The 24,001-nt window shown below is 37.3% G+C and overlaps 1 long non-coding RNA gene across 2 annotated transcripts in view; it reads left to right on the top strand.

The window, feature by feature from the left end:
• Window positions 1–23,704, top strand: part of LOC112661805 (uncharacterized) — a 414,903-nt gene extending 391,199 nt beyond the window's left edge. Inside the window, exons 8-9 of one of the 2 annotated variants that reach the window (XR_007407640.1) lie at window positions 14,420–14,586; window positions 21,019–23,704. This is a non-coding gene — a long non-coding RNA (uncharacterized LOC112661805). Of the gene's footprint in view, window positions 1–1,493; window positions 2,132–14,419; window positions 14,587–21,018 lie in introns of those variants that run through there. The other variant, XR_007407639.1, reaches the window with a different exon arrangement.
• The last annotated feature ends 297 nt before the right edge of the window (window positions 23,705–24,001 follow it).

Below are 24,001 nucleotides of genomic sequence, written 5' to 3' on the forward strand. Positions count from 1 at the left end.
AGAATCTCAGATGAAGAGGACTTCAGGAAAGAGATACAGACATAATTTTAAACTTGAAAGAACTGGAAAGAAACCAGAAAAGGAAGGGCATTTGTTTTTGTTGTGAACATTTTTGTGGACCTCTGATTTCTTAGCAATGGGGTGGTCTAAGACTTATTGACCTAGATGCTGAGAAATGACTTCCTGCAGGGCTACTGTTTTCAGATATGATTTTCCTATTGGGGCCGGAGGAAAAGGCTCTAGATCTTTGTGAGGAGTGTGTGTGTTTGTGTGTGTGTGTGTGTGTGTGTGTGTGTGTGGAATGTCTCTCCTTGAGTTAATCAACCAAGAAAACTAGTTTCTAGATAATCAATTAGGAAAAACGGAGAACTGTGACAAAAAGGCCAAGTCCACAGTAGGGTTAGAAGGAGAGTGTTCTTTCAGTTGGAGTTTTGGGACCTGAGGGACTATACCCAGAGGTATGATGATAGTCCAGACACTTTGTTAGATATGTGAGTTGGCACTTCCTTGTTGAGTGTGGCCAGCAGTTAGGAATGCTATTGGAGGGATCCCTATGGTGCTCAGCGGTTTAGCACCTGCCTTCGGCCCAGGGCGTGATCCTGGAGTCCTGGGATCGAGTCCCACATTGGGCTTCCTGCATGGAGCCTGCTTCTCCCTCTGCCTGTGTCTCTGCCTCTCTCTCTCTCTCTCTCTCTGTCTCTCATGAATAAATAAATAAAATCTTAAAAAAAAAGAATGCTATTCGACTCTGGGAATGGGCATGAATACACAGCAGACACTGATGCTTATTTTCTATGTTGTAATTTCTTCATTATCAGTCCAGGATGGCTGAGCCTGGCAAAGTGGCAATCTTATGCCATGTAGCAGAGGCCAATCCCACAGGAAAGACAGCGTATTTAGAAAGAATCATGGAAGGGGCGCCTAGGTAGCTCAGTTGGTTGAGTGTTTGACTCTTGATTTCAGCTCAGGTCATGATCTCAGAGTCCTGGGAGTGAGGCCAACCTCAGGCTCCTCACTCACTGGAGAGTCTGCTTGAGGATTCTCTCTCTCTCTCTCTCTCTCTTTCTCTCTTCCTCAGCCCCTCCCCCACCTTGTGCATGCTCTCTCTCTCTTTAAAATAAATAAGTAAATCTTTTAAAAATCCTTAAGAAAAGTATCATGGAAAACTCATAGATATAATTAGAATATTATTAAGTCTCCAGTAGGATAAATATGGGCTCAGAGGTGTGGCACATTGGGGCATTTAGAAACACATGACCTTCAAGCCTAGTGAATACATTATTATCTTCAATAGTTCTTCATTTACTTTCCTGTCTCATAAGAAAAAATGTCTTTCCTTTAACCCTGAGAATATGCAATGAAGAAATAATGATTGCACTCTAAATCATTGACCTATTGAACATTAAGATGATGTCAAGAAAAGTGTATTAACTTTGTTTTATTTGAAAAATTTCATTCCATTTGCTTCATAAAATATTTTATTCTTCCTATAGTTACATATAACTTAAAGAATCATCTTTGAAAGGAAGATCTCTGAGAGAGGATGTATGGTGCAACACTGTGTTATGGAAGACTTATCTATTTCCATGGTAGTATGAATATCTCGCTAACTAACAAGAAATGAAAAAGGGAAAAAGAAAAGAAAATGAAAGAGAACATAAGAGAGGGAGATGTGATTTCTCTTTGGACACAGGCTGGTTTGGGATAAAAAACATTTTGTGGTATCATACATTGAAAAAATCTTTGTGTGAATATACCTTATGGAAATATGTAGATGACCAACTATATTCAGTAGTGCACAAGATCAGACGAAAAATTCACTTGGGATTAATAACCATTACTGCTAATTATGTAAAAGTTTTGTGGCCTGCCTTTTTGGTTTTGTTTTGTTTTGTTTTTTAACATGCAACTTTAACGTGTAGGGTTGGGCATCTTTCATCTATCAAGTAACAAGACTGGGGATAAAGCATCTTGTGTACATTGCTGACTATACTTGAGTTTTGCCACTATTCTGGGAGACGAAATCTGTTTAGATGATGTCATTCCTTACATTTAATTTTGTGACTATTTTGCTGTAGATTCAAGTCATCTGCCTTTTATTCATTTGGAATAAATATACCCTGAATGATCATCTTGATTCCTGGAATCATTACTGATTGCTACTGATTCTTAAAATGGCTGGAATTTTATTAGTCTTAGAGATCCGGTACAAATTTAACTTAATTGACCTATTATGCAAGAATGGGTTTACCAGGTATCCATTTTTGTGGTTACTACATTTTTAAACACCCACTCTGCTTTTGGCCTACCTCTCCTCCTCTCACTCTGCCAGTGAATGGGGAATTAAAACTAATTTTAATATTACACAAAGCAAAACATAATTAAGAAAATGTGTAAAAAATTAAAAAGCTGCAATTTTTATAATGCAATTCAAAGCTAAATAGAAATGATTTTTTAATTATATGCTCACTTGAGTTACATGCCACAGCTTCCCAAGAGAGATGTCTGTTTAAATCCAAGTACTGCCCTCAGTATTTCATTAGTATACCATGGGATGGTGTAAAAGAAACTCACACTGCCCCTCCTGGTCCTTTTTTCTTGTCCAGGTGTGGGGATAGAGTATGGTGAGAGCATGACCCCCACTATTCTCAACCCAGTGTGCACCCCTCTTCGCAAGAGTGTGCTCAATTCTGGGGCATTGAGTAGGGAAGGATCATTGTCCAAACTGCTTCTTATAGGGAATCTTAACCATCCCTCCTGTTTTGATACCCATCTCAAAACCACATCCAGTTCCTCAGCCTCTTTATAGTTCTGTGGGGCCAACAGATTTGCTTTCTGGGAAGGCAGGTAACCTTCAGCTTTCTCCAGCCACCTAAATGCTCATCATTCATCTCTCTCTTTTTCTACTTCTAGATTTTTTTTTTTGACCTGTCTGCTCTTGTCACATCTACTACTCTCTTTATCCTTGTGGGATTATGGCTTTTACCTTTTTTTATTTTAAATTTCTGTACTGTCATTTTGGTTAGATTCCTGAAGGCAGCATAAGAAAATGCATCTGTGCAATCTGCCATTCTTAAACAGATGTCTCTGAGACAGTATTTGGAATGAGGGGGAAATATGTCTTTGCTCTTCGCCTTCCTCTCTACATCTTTCTCCTATTTCCATCTCACTTATGCCTTGAAAGGTACCTATAAAGTTCTCAACCAGCTGTCAATTCATCTCTATCAAGACATTAGTTGATAACAGCTTAAAGAATTAGCCTACCTAGCAACAGTGCATATATTTTTTTCATACTCTGAAAGGAATGCATTCTCTTTGCTGCAAGAAAAAAACGATCCAGACAGGTACAAAGAAAGAGTGGGTTCTTTTAAGTGGAGCCTAAAAGCCCCAAACAACTTTTGGACTATGAAGAAATAAATCTTGATTGAAATTTCAGGCTGAGTCTTAGGGATAGAAGAGCGTCTCCAATCTAATCTGATTAATCTGGGTCAATTCAGATAACCTGCTCCTCTCTGAGTCTAGCAGCTATTATGATACTAACCAAAAAATACCTACGGAAGATAAACAACTGAGTGAATAAAAAAAATCATATGAAGGAATACATCTTTTTCCAACAAAGTCAGTATATTTTACGTTGGTGCTACCTTTTAATTGATTAACTTAGGTGGCATTTCTAAGACATTTGTTCATATTCCCAAAGATTAGGGCAAAAAATCTTTCCCCCCGAATTTCTAAGTATCAGTTTAATTTATGAAAAAAATACATTTTTAAAAGCATTGCAGTTGAGGGCATAAAGGGGTTAGGAAAATAATCTGGTAGCCAACTGTGTGAGATTTTTGAAAAGCAGCTCTCTCTCTCTTTTAAGATTATTTATTTATTTATTTATTCATGGGAGACAGAGAGAGAGAGAGAAAGAGAGAGAGGCTCCCTCCCTCCATGCAGGGAGCCCAATCTGGGACTTGATCCCGGGTCTCCAGGATCATGCCCTGAGCTTAAGGCAGCGCTAAACCCTTGAGCCACCCAGGCTGCCCAGAAGCTCTCTTTTGAATGACTATTTGCATTCCCTATTCCTTAAGGCCTTGGTAGCTGGAGAGACCCTGAAACCAACATAAGAAACAGGTTCTCGAAAGTGTTCATAAATTCTTGAAAAATAAATTGCGTGTGTTATTTCTTCAGAAAGTAGACATAAAATGAAACAATCCTCCCAAATCCCGAGGAAAAAATAAGCAGTAATTAAAAATCTATTATTAAACAGTGAGAACAGCAAAATTTATTTTTATGGCTCCCTGGAAATAATAGAAGTGTTTTTTTAAAGCTATATGTATAGCAATATTTACTATAAACCAGCTACATGTACAGATCATTCCCAAATGAAAATTTTAGAAATTTTATCTGGTGTTAAATCTTTTAACAAAGAAGCTGACATAGTAACATTAAGTCCTCCTAGGAAAATCATCTTGTTCAGGCTTTCATCTTATTTTACCTTAAAAAGGAAGCTTCCTAGGTTAGATCATCTTTCTAGTTTTGATCTAAGGCTAAAGAAAAAGTTTGCATATTGAATGCCATTGATGTCTGGGGTGCAGAGCTGAAGTTAATGAGACACAAGACAAAAATTCTTTTTCTAATTATAGTATTTCCCACATTTGAGATTTTTCATCTTACCATATATATATATATATATATATATATATTTTTTTTTTTTTTTTTTTTTTTTTTTTTTTTTTTACTTATAAATATTTCTTAATTCGCCTTCAGGAAGCCTGGCTGGGTTTAGAAAAGAGCCTGACAAATTGCCTTTTGTCTTTTTTTTTTTTTTTTTTTGCCTTTTGTCTTTTAAGAAACATTTAGTCGGAGGCCTGAGTGGCCTTTGGCTCAGGGCATTGTCCCGGAGTCCTGGGATTGAGTCCCACATCGGGCTTCCTGCGTGGAGCCTCTTCTCCCTCTGCCTGTGTCTGTCAGTCTGTCTCTCTCTCTATGTCTCTCATGCATAAATAAATAGAAATCTTACAAAAAAAAAAACATTTAACTAAGTGTTTGGGGTTGCTTTACATTGGGTTCATGCACCTGCTGAGCAGCGAGAGACACATTTTGAACCTTTCCAATAATTCAGTGATGAGAAGGAGGTGCAAGAGGGCCTAAATAAAATCTCCATGTAGATGGGTGAGGAACTTCTCTCACACGGTTGCATTCTTTCTCTTCACAGAAGGAATCATGCATGGTTGTGCAGCCTTAATCTTTTATGAGAGTCCTGGAAATTGAGAAACTGTACCTGTGTGTAATCTCTCCCATATGTAACCAAGTCCATACATTTCTATATCTTTTGTTATCAGCTTCTCCCCTTTTTTTTTAGCTTCTCCCTTTTAACAGTATTTGTTGACCTCATTCTATCAAAGACATCATCATTTCATTGTATAACACCATACTCCCTCCAATTTAGAGTATTTGAAATATTAGAGCATTTTATTGGAAACAGATCTGCTTTTGAGAAGGATAAGATTTATCCTGTAAAATGCAAGATATGTTATAAACATGTACTTTTAGGTCAAAAATGGGAAATACTATTAACTTTCTCTATTAAGGTCCTGTTCTTGTCCCCTTTTATCCCGTGCATTTATTGAGGCACTCTGTATTCATTTGATCATTGGGAAAATCTGGTATCATCTCAGGCAATGGGTGACTTCTACCGTGTCAGACCTCTCTAATCTCCATAAGTTTTCTGTGAAAAATTCTCTCTTACATTAATATGCCAGAGCCTGCTCGTACTAGCCAACTGTGCACATCTCTTCCCAACTTTGCACTCATCAAAGGCAAGCTGGTAGCATAAATCAATAACGATGGGAGTGTTTACACCATTGGAATTGGCCATGGCTATAAATCCGGCTTTTATTGCCCTCCTGTTTCTAAGCAAGTTGCTAAACATTTACCAGCATATCACTGTCCCCAAATTATCTATATGTTCATATTCTGATCTAATTAAATATTTGAGCACAAATAGAAAAAGGATCAAATAGAAAATGTCTTTTCAAAGGTACTCTCCAGTTTTGAGAAAAGATCAGATATTTTTTAAAGTTACCCACTTTCTCACTCATCATACTTAACTTTGCAATGCTGAATCATAGAATCAGGAATCTGAAAGTTAAGCTGCTTTGGTGTCTCCCAAACACTCTGGTTTAAATTCTTTTTACTTTAGCATACTTTCTGAAAGATCCTCTTAGGAACTTGCTGAATTATGGGTTCACTTCTGAGTGGATTAGTACCATCAAAGAAAATTTGTTATTATTAAATATTTTAGACTTATATAATATAAAACACAAGAGATACTATGATGATCGCTCATGTATCCACAGCCCAGTTTAAAAAAAATAAGTAAAGCTTCCTTTTATCCTCTTTTCATTTCTGTGGAGTTAGCGTTATCCTATACATGATGGTTACCATTTCTATAAATTTCTTGATACATTCTCTACAGAATATGTGCTATTCTCTTAATCCCTTTAAATGTCTAAATAAAAAGTATCATAACATTTTTAAACTTGCTTTTAATATTATATTTATGAGAATTCTTCAAGTAGATATGAATAGCTCATATTTAGACATTTTTGTTATAACCCATTTAAGGATACATATATAACAATCTATCCATTCTGTTGACAACACATTTATGCTCTTTTGACTTTTTTTTTGTTTTTATAAAAAAAAGACTGCTATGAGCATTTTCATAGATGTCTCCTTATGCATGTATCTGAGATGCATATATAAATAGGAGTGGAATTACTGGATAGTGGTGATTGTGCCCCTACAACTTTCTTAACTATCACCAAATTGCTCTCCACGGTGATTACAATAATTTACATCCCATCCAACAGAATATAGGGGTTCTGGTTGCTACATAATCTGCCCTAAATATGCTACTGTTAGACTCAAATTTTGGCTGTTATGATGGATAAGAAATTAACAAAGTGGTTTAAGGGGTACCTGGGTAGCTCAGACAGTTGGGCATCCAACTCTTGATTTTGACTCAGGCCATGATCTCAGGATCATGAATTTGAGCCCCATGTCAGGCTTTGCATTCAGCACAGTCTGCTTCTCTCTCTCCCTCTCCCTCTCCTTCTTCCTTTACCCTTCGCCCTAACTCATGCTCACTCTGTCTTTCTCAAATAATAAATAAATCATTTTTAAAAAAAATTAACAGTAGTTTTAACTAAAACATCGTAGATCAACATATTACTAAACACAAAGTAGCAAAAGACCCCAAAACTAAAAAAGCCCAAATGCACCTCAACAAGAGAATGGATAAACAAATAATGGTATGCTTGTACAGCAGAATACCACTTAGTGCTAAAAAGGAACAAAGTACCGCTACATGAAAAATATGGATAAATAAAAAAAATTATTATAGAAATTATCACACTGCTTGGCTCTGTTGATTGTGGAGAACTGACTGATGGGTGAAAAGGGGTTTTCTGGGCTAATGAAAATATTCTACATAGTTTGAATACTGTGAACACAAGTGTAGGTATTTGTCAAAACTCACCAAACTGTACATTTAAGATTTGTACATTTTATAGACTATAAGTCATAAATCAATTTAAAAAAGAATATTAGAAGAAAATAATCAAATATTGAAATGAATATTTGTGGCCTTTTCCCCCACTTCCCCATTAAAAGAAAGAGTCCTTTATTGCTTTGAGCAGCGTCCAGGGGTGTCTTTTCACTTTTTATTATTTTACATATATAAGTTAATCAGAAGCATGGAAGCAATTACAAGGATTTAGGGAAAAGGAATTTGGAGGAGCGAGGTGGAAAAGAGAAGGGAGATGAGAAGCAACTGCCTTGCCACGTTGTGTGAGATATCGAAAGAGAGTCTCAGATAAAGAGATTTTAAACACATCTTGCACAGAGTTAAAAATATAGTCCCTCTTTAATGCTTTCCAAAAGCAGCAGTAAAAATTTAAATTGCCTTCCAATTTCTCTTGGATGTTGCACTGGTGCTTCATCTAAATGTATCCTCTCTGCTGAGATAGACCCAGGAACAGTGTCTCCTGAGACACACTGGTATTATATGTTACATTTTAGTACATATTTTTGACTATTCTTAAGACATATCAGTTTCAGGCTTTTTTTGCAAATGATGGATGACGTCTACCGGTTAATTTATTTTAAATTAATTATATAAGAAAAGTGTGATTTAGAAATAAGCAGAAAATTAAATGCTGCATTTTATTTTGGAAATCAAGTGTATATGGAATATTAAGTATTATGGTGTTTTTTTTTTTGTTTGTTTGTTTATGATAGTCACACAGAGAGAGAGAGAGAGGCAGAGACACAGGCAGAGGGAGAAGCAGGCTCCATGCACCGGGAGCCCGACGTGGGACTCTATCCCGGGTCTCCAGGATCGCGCCCTGGGCCAAAGGCAGGCGCCAAACCGCTGCGCCACCAGGGATCCCCCGTATTATGGTGTTAAATGCATATGGAAGCAACTTTCATTATCTACTATTGGTTGGGAAATCTTGAAATTTGTAATTTTTTCCCTTAATTTTGTGTTTGTTTTTAGCTGAACAAATAGGAGAGGCCATTTAAAATTACTTCAGTCATACTTTATAAAATGCTTTGGGAGTATAAGTAATCATTATTTCCAAAAAGGTGAAGGTCAAGTTAGAAGTATTCCTTTCGGCTGTTTTGTCTTTTTAACTTTGACTTTTAAGCCCAAAGAATACTTTTAAAATTCTAACTAAGGGGGCACTTGAGTGGCTCAGTCAGTTAAGTGTCTGCCTTCAGCTAAGGTCAGGATCTCAGGGTCCTGGGATTGAGCCCTGCATTGAGCTCTCTGCTCAGTGAGGAGTCTGCTTCTCTCTCTGCCCCCTCCCAGCCCCCACTAGTGCTCTCTCTCTAAAAAAAAAATAAGTGAAATCTTTTTAAAAAAATGATAGTTAAAGATTTTTTTAAAGATATATTTATTTATTTCAGTGAGACAGAACTCAGGGGTGAGGCAGAGAAGAGGGAGACAGAAACTCAAGCAGAGTCTGCACTGAGTGTGGAGCCCAATGGGGGGCTCCATCTCATGAACCCAAGATCACACCTGAACTGAAACCAAGAGCTGGACACCGAATTGACTGCACCACCCCAGGTGCCCCCACCAGCTAAGAATTTTGATCAGCTAGATCTAGTAAGGATTATCATTAAATGCAATTTTAGATTCTTGTCCTTTGTATGGCTTTCATTATATTTCATTCAAAATCATTGTTCTTTTATGCTTTCTGCTTTTAATGAGTGGTCTAATTGGTCTAATAGGGGAACACATTATACAGGGCATGGATAAAATTAAAAGTAGTAAAAACAATATTAAACCTTCTTGCCTCTCAAAACTACCTTGGTGCTCCCTCAGGTTCATTTGAGTCATACATACATCCATGAGTGATGCTCAAGGGCATAAGAACACCACTCACCTGATCTCCACCAGCTCACTTCATATTCCCTCATAAAGAAAACTTTTAAAAATTTTGTTTCATGGGGGGATCCCTGGGTGGCTCAGTGGTTTGGTGCCTGCCTTTGGCCTGGGTGTGATCCTGGGGTCCTGGGATCGAGTTCCGTGTCGGGCTCCTGGCATGGAGCCTGCTTCTCCCTCTGCCTGTGTCTCTGCCTTTCTCTATGTGTCTTTCATGAATAAATAAATAAAATCTTCAAAGAAATGCTTAAATATATACAATAAATATGATTTCATGTTCATTATTTTTAAGTAGTTGTTTACATGAGTTTCAGTAGCTGTGAGGAAGCAAAACAGCTCCATTTAACATGGGTGCCTTCATGGAGAGTTTGGGATTTCAGGGAAAGCAGGCTATGTTATGGGCAGGTTCCCCATGAGGCTAACTCTGCGGCAGACTTTGGAGTTCAGGAAGCTCCCCCTGGGGAGTGCTTTTGGCATCAGTTGTACATGAGAGTGAAGAAAGGAGAACTGGAGAAGGAGAGAAACCTCTACTGCAACCACAGTCAGGCCTAGGTTGGCAGGCAGCTGGGGCTGGATGATCCTTCAGAGTTGTCCTAAATAATATCAGGGGTTCAGGCGTCAGTACCCTCACATCCACCAGTCACCAAATGCCCACAGCCCCTGAGAAGGGGACATGACTTTGACTAAGGTGGCTTTCTTCTGTGGAGAGTAACCACATGGAGGAAGGAGAGCACTCAGTACTGGAGTAAGAGCCTATCAGTCAGGAAGGGGGATCCGTGAGCCAAGCCAGAATGTCTACCTGCTGAAGTTGAGAGGAGTGAGGTCAGGCTATTCAGATTTTAGCGGGATGTAGAGAATGAGATAAGAATGGCCCAATGGATAGGTGGGAGACTGGTAGTAACATTGTCCCTTTGAATAACAAAGATGTGGGTTGGAATCTAAGACTATTTCTGAGTCCACATGAGAAAATGCTCCGCATCACTGGCCATCAGGGAAATACAAATCAAAACCACGATGAGATACCACCTCACACCAGTGAGAATGGGGCAAATTAACAAGGCAGGAAACCACAAATGTTGGAGAGGATGCGGAGAAAAGGGAACCCTCTTACACTGTTGGTGGGAATGTGAACTGGTGCAGCCACTCTGGAAAACTGTGGAGGTTCCTCAAAGAGTTAAAAATAGACCTGCCCTACGACCCAGCAATTGCACTGCTGGAGATTTACCCCAAAGATACAGATGCAGTGAAATGCCGGGACACCTGCACCCCGATGTTTCTAGCAGCAATGTCCACAGTAGCCAAACTGTGGAAGGAGCCTCGGTGTCCATCGAAAGATGAATGGATAAAGAAGCTGTGGTTTATGTATACAATGGAATATTCCTCAGCCATTAGAAACGACAAATACCCACCATTTGCTTCAACGTGGATGGTACTGGAGGGTATTATGCGAGTGAAGTAAGTCAATCGGAGAAGGACAAACAGTGTATATTCTCATTCATTTGGGGAATATAAATAATAGTGAAAGGGAATAGAAGGGAAGGGAGAAGAAATGTATGGGAAATATCAGAAAGGGAGACAGAACATAAAGACTCCTAACTGGGAAACGAACTAGGGGTGGTGGAAGGGGAGGAGGGCGGGGAGTGGGGGTGAGTGGGTGACGGGCACTGAGGGGGGCACTTGATGGGATGAGCACTGGGTGTTATTCTGTATGTTGGCAAATTGAGCACCAATAAAAAATAAATTTATTAAAAAAAAAGACTACTGAGTCCAAAAAAGAACTTTGCTCAAATGAGAGTTTACACATGTATCTGTATTTAAAGTTGTCAATCTAGAGCTTTGGTTTTCCTAACTGTGGCTCAGTATGTGTTATGAACACAACTTGTCATCATTTTTGAAGCAAATACCATTTTATATAAAATCTATTACTTTTCTGTAACTTTCTGCCTTCAGACCGGCAGCTAATATTTTTTTTTGCAGCTAATATTTGTTATTGTCTTGATAATTATCTATCTCCCTGATGCATGTTTTACTTGTATACCACCAGGTTCTTAATGAAAATTTCTCTTTACCCTCTAATCTCTTCCTGGAGGTTATAATGGCAATTATATATCCTTCTTGCTCATACATAATACATGAATACTGCAGAAGTAGGTTATTGAAGTATTTTACTTATCTCCTGCATCACCTTTTCAGCTGATGTGTAGTGAGTAGAAATTTAATATACAGATGTTTCTCACGCTTTTATGTCCCAATTGCAAAATCTAGGTTAGGCATATGTAAAAGAGAGTTTAAAAGCATTAATTTTTTGAATAAACAGTGTACTAGGTTGGATTTTGGTCCTGGCTTTGTTATTAAATTTGTGTGGGACATTGACCAAGCAGCTTGATGTCTCTTGGTCTCATTCATTATTTGAAAAGTGCAGTTTTGGATTGCATGCTTTATAATGACACTGCCCAGCCACCATCCCACTGACTGTTGAATGAACAGAGAAGCTTTCTATCAATTTACAATATTCATTTTTTCAAAGAAAATGAATCTCTCCTTATTCACTATAGCTCAACACACACAGACTTGGTGTACAATACCTTTCAAACATTAAACCTTCACTTGGTTTCGTAAACTTAAATCTAGTTCAAAGCTGTAGTAGGATCAGTTATGCACACTATATGACTTTATAGTCACTATATGATGAAGTTTAATAGTTTTGTTATTTTCCATAATTAATCAAGAACTCATAAAAACTTTCCATTGCCACCAAGGGCAAGAAAAAGTCAAACTCCCTTCTAAGCTCATATCTCTGTTCCCCATCCTATGTCCCAAATGAAAAGAGAGTTTACATGTTTCCAGGAGGACAATGGAAACAGTCATAGGTTTATATGTGGACTGTGTATCCCCAAGACTGTAATGGGTCTTTTGTCTAGCTGGGCACTGGCTCTGGTATCTTGTGTGGTATACCTGGCTGCTCTGGTTATCTTGCACTCTCTGTATTTTCCCCTGCTGATGTCTGGGGATTGTAAAACTTCTCTGTGGGCTCTGTTCTTCTGGTCTCTGGAGCTCTGACTTCTGGCTGCTGGTTTCTTGTGAGGCATAACTGACAATCCTCTGGTAATCGCTAGCTGGGCATCTTGTCCACCGCTTCCTGGAGCTGAGGACCCAGTGGAGTTCTGATTGCTACCTCTTCCTTCCAACCATTTGCAAAGGATCCTCAACATTGCACCTTTGGTATTCCTGGGTGATTTTTTGGAGAGTTGGCCCATGTTTGAGCAATCTGCTTCCTTCTCTTGGCACATGTGAAACTAGGAATTTCCACCATATTGGTTTCAGATCGAAGAGCAATCAGCTTGATAATCTTTATCTTTTTCCAACACATTTTGACTACCAGCTGGTTGGCATTTCCAGCCTTATTGGCACATTGTCATATGTGTCCCTCATCTAAAATGTCATAAAAATACCCCAGGATACGTTAAGGGGAAAAAAAACCTCACTGTTCTGAGCTTCCCTCAACTTATCTGGCTGATTTTAGCAAAGTCACCCATTTCATAAGCCTCAACACAGTGGGATTCCTCTTCCACCTTCCCTATCGGTAAGAAAGATATTTGGGGTAGTATTTGAAACATATCATTTCCACTACTAAAGAATGTAGTTAAATCCCTTCCAAGTGAAAGATAAGTTGCTGCATCTTGTGTTAGGAGAAGAAAAAAAAATGCTTCATTGGTCCCTTTAATTTTGATGGCTATGTTTATCACACTGGGGGGGGGGGGTGCTGCCCTAAACCATTTACTGGGAGACCCTGAGGGCTGCTAAGTTTAAGTGTGGCCCAGAGAAGCTTCTTCTGCAGGTCATGCAGGGCAAGTAGTTCTGCCACTGGGACCTTTTGAACCAGCAGAATCAATTTTGCTTGAACTTTCTGTAGCTGATTGGATTGTTCTGTGGTTCTTCTAGCAAATCCCAGTAGAATTACTATGAGACCTCTAGGGCAGCATGTTTCAAACTGTGTGTTGTGACCCATTAGCGAGTTGTGAAATTCATTTAACAGGTCTTGAGCAGCATTTTTTAAAAATATGAAATATGATAGAATAGGAAGGAAAATACCATAGCACATTGCCTGTAGTAAGGGCAATATTTATTAAAACGTGTTTATTTTGCTCAAGATCTTCTGAGCGTGTTGTACTGGATTACAAATTAAAATGCATTTCTTACAGAGTCCTGAGGCCACAATTTTTGAAAGCCACTTCTTTAGGATATTTGAAAAGTCATGCCTGCTTGGTCAAATAACTTGTTTTCTTTCAAGAAATAGCTCTTGGCGTGGTACTGGGAACTGGAGAGACTAAGTCCCTGATGGTAACCCTTGAGGACCACAGTGCTCTTGCTAAACTGGATATTTTCTGATGCACCAGCTCATAGAGGAAGGCCTGCCCACTCCACTGTGTTATCAAATGAGAATGGCATATATGGGATCAGGGACTGCCTGATCCAGAGCACACCACTAAACCATCAGAATAGATTGTTCCCACTCCTAGCATACAACTTGCTGCACAGCTACCACCTGTTCCACAATCCACAGCTAGAGTCTCATGGGGAGTTCCATATGAGCTGTTGGCTGAGGACAAAAAGAGAATAAATCCCACTTTACAGATGGCTCCTTCCCAAATTCTAGAACTGGCTCTAAGTAGATGTGCAGCATTACAACCCTATGAGGTATGACTTTGATGGACAGTGTAGAATGAAATTCTTTCCAGGGAAAGGAAAGTAGGCAGAGCTTTCCACTGGATTGTTCATGTTGCCTGGAAGAAGAGTCTAAAGTAAAAGTCAACATTATTTCCTTAGCTTTTTGTTTGGTCTGGATTATGGAAATTGGGGGAGAAAGAAGGTTGGGGAACAGCTATATGGATGAGACTCAAGGATGAGGTTATTTGTGTTCCATGTGAAAGTTCACTGTTTATGGACTGAATGTTTATGTCCACCCCTCCCCTCCAGCCCAGTTCATTGTTGAAACCCTCGTGTGATGGTATTTGGCGGCGAGGACTTTGGAAAATAATTATGTCATGAAGATGGAGCCCTCATGATGGAATTAGTGTCCTTCGAAGAAGGAGAGTACTGTCTGCTCTTCGCTATGTAAGAACACAGCAAGAAGACAGCCATCTGTAAGTCAGGAAGAGTTACCTCACTAGACATACAATCTGCTGACACCTCGATCTTGGACTTCGTATCCTCCAGAACCATGAGAAATTGCTGTTGTTTACACCCCCTACTCTGTGGTAATTTGTGGTGGCAGCCCAAACTATAGATGACACTCACAAGGGCCCTTTGTAAAGAGACAGCTCTTAATAATCAGGTAAACGATGGTGCATGCTCTGTAGATGTCAGCCAGTCTCATTCTCCAACAATCCCAATCCTTGCTCAGTGAGGTTAAAGGGGCCAAGACAAAAATGCATGGGCTTAATAACATGAACTCTCCTTACCAAGTCTTATCTGACCATTGGAGGCTCAATTTGCCATCGCCAAAAATAAAACCTGAGCCCATGTGGCAGATGTTATTGATGGCTTACTCCATAGTTATATCCTGAGGAAAAAAAATATATGAAATAAATATATATATGCCCTTTCTTTCTGCTTTTGGATACCATCACAGCAAAGCATGAAGCTCAGAACTGTTGTAGCAATTTTACCACATGGAGAGGTAGGCCAAGAGATTCATAGAAAAATTTGACCCAGACACCCGGACGTCCTTGAGCTGCTGAATTAACTCTGGATGACTGTGTCATGAGAAGATAAATCTTTCTTATTTAAGCTTTATTATTTTTATTGGGTGTATTAGTGTCCTGGGGCTGCTGTAACAAATAACCACAAACTTGGTGTCTTAAAACAAAAAACAAAACAAAACAAAACAAAACAAAACACTTATTCACTTACAGTTCTAGAGGTCAGAAGTCTAAAAACAATGTTACTTGGCTGAAATCAAGGTCTAGGCAAGGTCGTACTTCCTCCAGATGCTGATGGGGAGAATTAGTTTCTTTTTCTAGATTTTAGTGCTACCTTTTTTTCCCCCTTCATTCCTTGGCTTGTGCCCCTCCCTCCATCTTCAAAGCCAACAGTGTAGCATTTTCAAATTTCTCTCTTTTTCCTCATATTGCATTCTGTCTTTGAGGCCACATTTCCCTCTTCCTCCCTCTTATAAGGATACTTGATAGAGTTCAGTTGGACAATCCAGAATACTCTTCCACATCAAGATCCTAAACTTAATCACATCTGCAAGGTCCCTTTTTGCCATGTAAAGTAACATTTATAGGTTCTAGGGATTAGGACCTGAATGTCACTGGGAGCCATTATTCAGCCTACCCTATTGGATATTCATTCTCACTTGTATCTGAAAGTTTTCTAATGGATATCCTCTTTCATATAGAACCATACATGGGGGATAATAGGAATTTTCTAGGTTCCAAGTTGATTACTTCGGGCTCCTTCTATCATGGACTTACACTCTCATCTTAGATTTGGATTTTCTATCTTTCTATCCTTGAAATTACTGAATGCTTGAAAGCATTATAGCACCAAATACAACATTGTTTCTGACAAAAGAACTCATTTTATAATGAGAAGAAGAAGGAGGAGGAGGAGGAGGAGGAGGAGGAGGAGGAGGAGGAGAAAAAGAAGAGATGAAGTCTGAGACTATTGGATTCACTAGTCTTCTTATGTCCTCTGTAAGTTACAAGCTTCAAGTCTTACAGAATGAAGAAAAGGATTATTGTGACCTAGTTATAATCCAGCTGAGAGATTATTTTTGCAATATTTAGTATGAACCAGAAACTAATATGTATTGCTGATTTTACCCTTGCCAGAATATATTAATTCTGAGAGTAGGGTATAGAGTTAAAGGCAGCAATTCTCATATTTGCACATGCATGCAAAATGTTGTTTCTGTTCCCTAACTCTGGGATATATTGGTTTGGAGATTTTAGAGCCTAAGGAATAAATGCCCTCATCATGAGACCCAGTAATTTCTTCAAGTTGAGACTGGTCATGTCAGGCTTTTCAGCCACTGGATGAACATAGAAAGAAAGAAATACCTGCCCTTTCTTTCTGCTTTTCTTGCCACCAAGGGCAAGAAAAAGTCAAATTCCCTTCCAAGCTTGTATCTTGGAAAGAAGAAAGAAAGAAAGGAAGAGAGAAAGAAAGAAAGAAAGAAAGAAAGAAAGAAAGAGAGAGAGAGAGAAAGAAAGAAAGAAAGAAAGAAAGAAAGAAAGAAAGAAAGAAAGAAAAAGAAAGAAAGAAAGAAAAAGAAAGAAAGAAAAAGAAAAGAAAGAAAAGAAAAGGAAAGAAATTGTGGTATTTTGGGGGGGTGATTTATCCTATCAATGGGAAATGAGATAGGCATTTATATTTATTTGCTTATTATGTAAGATATATATTATTTTATTTATACCTCCCCAACATTTGTGTTGAAATTTAATTTAGGCCATATATCAAAGAATATCAAAAGAAAACTGTCCTTAAACTCCACAAAGATTGCAGTGTCCCATGTATCCATCAAATGTTTAGCCTTAGGAAAAATGATAGCTCTGACCCATAGATTTTCATGGAAGTTACAGTTTTGGCCAATAAATTAGGAACAAATTTGCTGCAAAGCATCAGAATGGTTATTAGGCTGAAGAATGCTCAGTGATCATGGCCTCTTGAGCCTACCTGGGGTCTTCACTGGACAAGATGTGGTGAAGGAACAGGTGGTAGTTAAACATAAATATAAACTTTTACCAGAGGTAATTTCTGCATAATCACATTCTTTAGTGGATATACCCTCAAGCTAAAATTGATTTATACCATTACATCATATATAAATCACAGTATTTAACCATTTGGGTGAAAATTGAAAACACTTTAGAAATTAGAAGTTCCACCATGACTCAAATACATCAGATACATCAGAAGTCATGTCTTGTTCAAGATATATACTTATTTTTTATTAATTTACATATTTATTGTATGTTAAACATTAGATAAGATTATATGTTATATACTCTCCCTATCCTTTGGAACTGACAACACGGAGGGAAAGAGGAAGTATGCATGAAACCTAAAGAAATATAGAACTGCAATAATTACAGAAACTCCATAGATGGATATTGTGCTGGAAGGTTTAAGAAAGTGAGGTGAGTTGGGAAAAGTTTTTCAGAAGACAGAATATTCGCACCACTTTTAAAAGGAATCGAGGGATGCAAATAGGATGGAAAAAGCTGTTTCAAGTAGTCCAGGATTAGAGGAAGGCTCTGGTGGATAGGTAGAAGAGTGAGAAATATGTGCAGAGGACCCACAACAGGTTGGGCTGGCAAGGAAGGTGTTTTGGGGTTAGAAATATGGTAGATATCAGAACAGATGGGTAAAGTGAGAAATATTGGCAGAGATGAGTACATGTGATAATAACTTTCTGTTTGATACAAAAGAAGTTTCTATTTGACTCAATGATATAAATAATAAGAAAGTGCCTTGAGGGTTTTAAACAGCAAACATATTAAAGTAAAAGAAAAATTAGAATTACTATGCTAACAGAATATTCTAGAACCATATATTGGTAAATTTATACTGCAATGATATAAGCAATAGACAGACTATATTTATTCAATGTGTAAATTAAGATAAATAACATTTGATTCTTTTGATCCCTTCATATAATAAAAAGTGTTGCCACGTGTAAATATTCCATATTCAAATAAGGATAACATCAAAGTTAGATCTTGATGTTTAACATAGTTTTACAATCTTTAAAACTGGTTTGTCTTCAGAAACCCAATTTACTTTACTGGCTTTGTATCTGTTTAGAATTTTTAGTTGTTTGTCAATTTTTCTGTATTTCATTAGAGTTGACAATTTTGGGGCACCTGGGTGGCACAGCCGGTTAAATGTCTGACTCTTGATTTTAGCTCAGGTCACGATCTCAAGGTCGTGAGATTGAACCCCGCCTTGGATTCTGCCCTGGGTGTGGAGCCCACTTAGGATTCTCTCTCCCTCTGTCCCTCCCCCGACTCTCTTTCTCTCTTAAAAAGAAAAAAGTAGTTTCTTCATAATAAGCTTTTCCTATTATTTCATTTTTTCATCATCCCAATATTCTTTATGGACAAGTAAATTTTACTTTTCTCAGAAAATGCAAATCCTAACCTAAAATGCTACTTTTTACTTCTAGAAGGTCTAGAAATGCAGCTTCTATAATTGACATTGTACATTTTAGTAAAATGGACAAAGGTGAATCTTTTGCTCTTGCATACTATGCATACTATTGCATAGTTCCATTATTTTCAAGCAAATAACAAAAGTGAAAGGTATTGTACTGGAGGGCCTGTTAAGATGCATATTATCTATATACTTGGATTTCATACTTTCCTCTGCATTTTTGTAATTGTGATTGATACAAATTAATTTTAGAAATCTTTTATATACAAAACAATTACTTGTTTAACTAATCACATAAAATATTCTCATCAGCATCACTCTGGTTTGCCTGATGCATGGACTGATGGATATAAAAACATTAGCAAACTTCTCACCTAATTATGTATTTAGTCAATGGACCATGAGAGCTCCAACTCATTCTAGTTTATTGAGTAAATAGGCATTAATTCATGATGGAATTATTTCAGTCTCCTGCATGAAAGTCTATTTTTGAATTTTTCCAAAAAAAAACAATTAAATACACTTACATAATTGAAATAAAGTTATGATCTTAAGAGGCAGTTTAGCATTAAAACCAAAAAGATGTTAGAGATTCAGTATTTGAATACTGAAAAGAGATAATTTTAAATTAATAAGGAATTTTACTTTTTCTAGAGATAATCCCTTAAATAAATTAGTGAGTAAAGAATTATTACTAATTGTTCCTTACATTTCTTCTTCCACCATTATCTTTCATGAAGGAATGAGAACACATTTTAAAAGCAACAATACTTCAGGACCCTTGGGTAGTTCAGTTGGTTGGGAATCAGACTCTTGATTTTGGCTCAGGTCATGATCTCAGAGTTGTGAGATCTAGGGGAGCCCTATGTGAGGCTCTGAGCTGGTGCATGGAGCCAGCTTAAGATTCTCTTTCTCTCTCTCCCCACTCACACACACTCTCTCTCTCTCTCTCTCTAAAAAAGCAACACTACTTCAAGGGATAATACACATTTTTATTAATGAGGAATTATTAAAACTATAACTATACTCTTTCTAAACTTAATCCTCAAAGCAAGTGGAAAAACGGAAAGAAGCCAAATGTTACCCTAAGCTCTTTGGTCACACAAATTGGATTTTATTTGACGCTTAAAGGAGCCCTTTTGTTGGATTTACACAGTCATGTTTAAATATCTAGCTCCCAAGTTCTCAGAATGAGGGTCAAGCAATACATTTCTAATTTCAGGATTAGTTCCCCTCAGATTTATCCCAAATCTACTAACACTATATATTTCTATAAGAAACTTGGCACCAAAAAAAAAAAAAAAAGAAAAAAGAAAAAGAAAAGAAAAGAAACTTGGCTAAGAGTATTATTCCACTTAAATATGGAGCCATCTTTGATGTCCATAAAGCTCCTTTTGAATGCTATTCGACCTGTGTGAATGCAATATTGGAAAAAAAAATAATCTGACCCTCGGCTTTTCCATTAAAAAATAAAATAAAATGCAGCATTTCAGTGCTTTGTGAAAATGATGTTGCTATGGAGACTCACTTTACGAATCCTAATGAAATTGATGTGAGCAACATTCATCTGATTTTGACTGCCCATGAGTTAAGGCTGCTTCTCGTTCTCTAAACCATTTTATTCTTTGTTAAATATGCATCTCTAGGGCAGGAGAGCAAGGCATGTAAATCTGTAGGACAGTCATCTTTTTCCATAACAAAGTAGGAAATGCAGAGATAAGATATTGGCATTTTCAAGGAAAAGGGTGCACTTATACCTGGTATTGAAAACGTACGTAAAAATAGCTTTTTGTACTTGCTTGGTACACAGGGTAAAAGGAAAAAAAAATACTAAGAAGTTAAAAAACTATTTTTCTGTGTTTTTTTTTTTTACAGCATTTTATGTGGAAATTCGGTATAAATAATATCTAAACATGCTAATTTTATCTGTTGATTTACAAAAGACATAAAATACACTGAAGTAAGCTTTCTTAATAACATTTTTTCTTTAAATTTTACAATAATAACAGATGTCCTGTCATTTGCTTCCATAAACAAACACCAACTTCTCTTTCTAAATGTGATTATAACCCGGGTTGTATTATTTAGGAAGATGAGAGCAAAACTCAAAACGGAACCTACCCAAAACCAAACCAGAATGAAAACCTGGAAGACACTAATGACCAGGCTGAGAAAGAACAAAATATTTTTCCACAATTAGGACTTTAATCTAGGGTTCTACTTTAATTTATGAAGTGTTAATTTTTAAATACATGGTCCGTTTTACAGGTGGCAATTTGATTAATATAAAAAATAGCACTTTGAGCATTTTCTCCTCTAAGTTCTGGAAGCATTTTATGTGGAAATTCTGTATCCTTCTTGTAATGCTGGCACATGAGGGTAAATGTTTGCTCTTTTACCTCTGTCTTCTGCAGCCTGTAAGATGACCGATGCTGAATCTGTGAGCTCAGTTGTCCTGTCTCCAGCTCGCTGCACTGTCCCTGGATACTGGGAGGCACTCTTTATTGAACAAACACAAATCAAATCCCTGCCAAATACTTGGGGGATTCTTCTCGAGTTTTTTTTTTTTTTTTTTTGAAAGGTCTCTTTAAAATGTTTGTTTCTGGTGTTCAGTGGAATATAAATTCTAAACTCTTCAGATTCTTTCCCTATTCAGAGAATGGATTTACATTCTGGGGGAGACTGCACATCATTTCCTACAAGATTTCAGGGATTGAGTAGATATTAGGAGAACATTTCACTTAAGTATTACTTCAACAAGGGATGTAAAAGTAGGAAAAAATCAAAACAAACAAGCAAAGACCTATGTTGGAGGTACAGAAAATTTAAATGACTTTTATATGACTGCACATGCTCTGGGAAAGATGCATTAAAGTATAAGTACTGTTTACCTTCAGATATATTAAAATTACCAGAAAAATTTTTATAAAAAAGTTGGGGAGGCTGTACATTTTTTTTTCCAGTGAAGCTTCATTCAATATAGGGCTGCGGATGTCTTTGTTCCTCTTCCTCAGAATTTGTAAGAGGGCTTTTCTTCTCTTTCAGCTTTTTCTTCATGCATTTCCACGTTCTGTTTCTTCCCAGCACAGATTTTCCCCAAAGTTCTGCTCAAATACATTTCCCTGTAACCCTGAATTCTCTGCCTCCATGTTTCTGTTCTTTTTTTTTCTTTTTGCCTTGTTTTTGTTTTTACTGCACACACACTGATATCCTCAGAATCTGTCATCCTGATTCTCCCAAGGCTCCTCAAACTTAACTCATCATCTTCTTTGCCCCAAATGTCTTCCTCTCTCTCTCTTTTATCTGCACTGCAGATGTGCAGCTCTCAACCCACCCAAGCATGAAATCCAAGAATCATCTTAGCCTTAGCCTTTTCCCTCATCCAAGTCCTCCCAACATAACATCCTAAATAGTCCTACAATCTTGCCCTGACTCTCCATTTCATTGAGACTCTCATTGTCTCTCTCACCTGAACTTTTATAATAATTCCTTAATTGGTCTCCCATTTTTCAGGCTTGACCTTTTCGAAATCCATCCACCAACCAGAAAACGGTATACCAAATAAATCTGCCCTTTTAAAAACTCCATCTAAAGATGCTCTTTCTCTGCCCCAGTCATATGAAGTCTCCATGACCTGGCTCTCACCCATCTCAGGAGCTTCATTGCCTTAATTTGTGCCTGACATTTTGCTCCCTGCACCTGTTACCCAAATAAAGAGTTTATATTTCTCGAACGTACATGCTCAGCCTGTTCCCTCTGCCTGAAATGTCTTTTTCTATTTTAAAAAAAATCTGGTTTATTATTTATCCTTCAACACTTAACTAAGGTGTGGCTTTCTTTATGAGATTTCCCACTTACCACTCTGTTGGATTAAGTTTCCATTCTCTCCGGAATTCTTGTATCTTATATTTGACTTATTCATTCTTATATCTTATTTATTATATAATATTACAATTCTATTTTACTTGTGTTTTCCTACTAGACATTGGATTTCTTGCCCCACACTATTTCTTATTTAATTACCACAGTGCCTAACACATGGTAGGAGTTAAACAAATGTTGTTAAACTGGACTGGATTTAAAGAAGGAAAAAATGTTTTGTTAATATTTATCATTATCTGTTAGAGTTTTGTGCAATATTCTAACAAAAAAAGGCTACCATCTTGGGATGCGTATTACTGCTTGCCACTCCCCTAGGTGCCCCATATAAAATGTTAATTAAGCTTTTATTTCCACCACAAACCTGGGAGAGATAGTCATTGCTACCATTTTGAAGCTGAGGAGGAAAAAGTGTAATATCACACACCTAATAAGGGGCAACTTTGAAATTTATACAGAGATAAATTCTCATGAATATGCTCTTAGGTAGGGAAAGAGACTCCTGTGTTCAAGCTTTAAGCTAAGGTAGGGATGCATTTTCCAGAAGTTGTGTGTGTGTGTGTGTGTGGCTTGTGCTCATCATTCTGACTCTCCTATTTCTTTACCTAACAGAGTTTGAAAGTTAAAATGTTTCTCTCCTCCTCCAAAGGTGTACTTTCTGAAGAATTGCCATAATGTGTAGAAAAGTGGTCATCAGGGATTATGCAAAACACCAAGCTAAATTGGCATGTGCTTCTGTGGTCATTTAAATAATTTCTACATGACTGATTATTCTCCCATGGAAGTTTACTATAATGACCTTGGATTAATGACCTTTCATGCTTGTTAAAGCCCTCTCAAAAACCTGGCAGGTTTAGAAACCTCTAGAAAGAAGAAGATAATGTGCCAATTATCCTGCTCTTTCTATCTTAGAGTAAATATTTTAATTTTTCATTGTCTCTCTATAGCATAATGCATAATAGAAAAGAATAATCATTATTTTATATGCTACTCTTGCAAAATGTGTATTTTCATTCTGAAAAATAATCATAGTCCTGTCTATTGGAAATAACAGACATTTCCTATAGTGCATTTTTCTTATCAATTTTGTATTTATATTCTATGCAACTGTACGACTACATAGAAAATGATGCAGAAATAATTATAGAAGCAAACGAAAAGCTAATGACATGGAAGTAATTCAGATCATATCCTATTAAAATTTTATCAGTAAGCATTCAACTGAATATCAAATTTTGGTAATGCTCTATGTTTGGGGACTTTGATTTTTTAAGACTTCAAAATAAAATTGAAAAGTAAAATGTATGCATGTGAAAATTTCCTTTCTACCTCAGTCCTAGAGATGAGTCGCCAGTCCAATAAACTTGGTTAATGGCTGCCCATGCGTCATGCTGTCCTCGAGTGGTAAGATAAAATCAAAAGGTTTTATCTCACAAAATACTAACTTTGCAATGATAATTATGAACTTTAGGAGAATCTGATTAAGTATGACAATTGTCCATATTGATATGTATACGT

This window comes from Canis lupus, chromosome 31, assembly GCF_003254725.2.
Source record: "Canis lupus dingo isolate Sandy chromosome 31, ASM325472v2, whole genome shotgun sequence".
NCBI lineage: Eukaryota > Metazoa > Chordata > Mammalia > Carnivora > Canidae > Canis > Canis lupus.